This window comes from Sinocyclocheilus rhinocerous, unplaced genomic scaffold (assembly GCF_001515625.1).
Source record: "Sinocyclocheilus rhinocerous isolate Xijiao unplaced genomic scaffold, SAMN03320098_v1.1 scaffold6120, whole genome shotgun sequence".
Lineage (NCBI taxonomy): Eukaryota > Metazoa > Chordata > Actinopteri > Cypriniformes > Cyprinidae > Sinocyclocheilus > Sinocyclocheilus rhinocerous.
Genome location: NW_015666609.1, coordinates 16,213 through 17,064, shown reverse-complemented (window position 1 = coordinate 17,064; position 852 = coordinate 16,213).

The window sequence follows — 852 nt, the reverse complement described above, 5'->3', positions numbered from 1 at the left end:
ATGCCCAGCTGATGCAAAGAATATAATTTATATCTACACAGAAGAAAGCCCTGTCTAGACTCTGCCCCGGTACGAGTTGTGTCGAGCTATTCATTAGTCTGTTTGAAAAATATGAAATTGATAAAATGGGTTATTAATCCGTACAACTGCAGCAGCAGAGGACTATTATTCTGCTGCGTGATACTGCAGAAGAACTGATGACGGCACGGTTTGATCTTCGGCTGACCATTTAGCAGAAAGGTGCGTTTAATTCCCGCCCACATGTAGAAATTGAATATTCAAGCTGTTTATTCATTTTTCCACCCATGAACGAAAAGGGTAAATTTAAGCTGAATTCTCGTTTTTCGTTTTTTGGAAAAAAACGAAAAAGGAGCCGTTTTCTCATTTTTCTACTTTCAATATTAAATCAAAAAACGAATGATCGAATGATACACGGATTTATTAGCCCTGTAGTCTTCAGATATTTCATCAAGAATGCCAGTAACTTCCCCAAGGATCACCTTCTAATAGGCTTTAACTGTAATATTTAGACGAACTTCCTTTAATTCAGCTAAGGTGCTTCTTCCTTTGGGTCCGCTTGTCACATATTCTTCCATAACTTTAATATGCTCTCAGTCAAGAGACACCCAAATCCTTACTTCTTCTGCTGAAAATGCACTGTTACTTTTCTGAGATGTTGAATCATAATGCTGCTTTCCGGCTGTTTTTCACGCTGCACTTGCACATGTGCCGAATGTGAATGTTCGCTTCTTTATTAGTGTTTTTTTCTCTTTCGCAATGATAGGTCAAATCCCTGTGCTTAAACTTGGGTAGTTTTAAAACTTACCAGTGGTATTTGTTGTCACCCCAGGA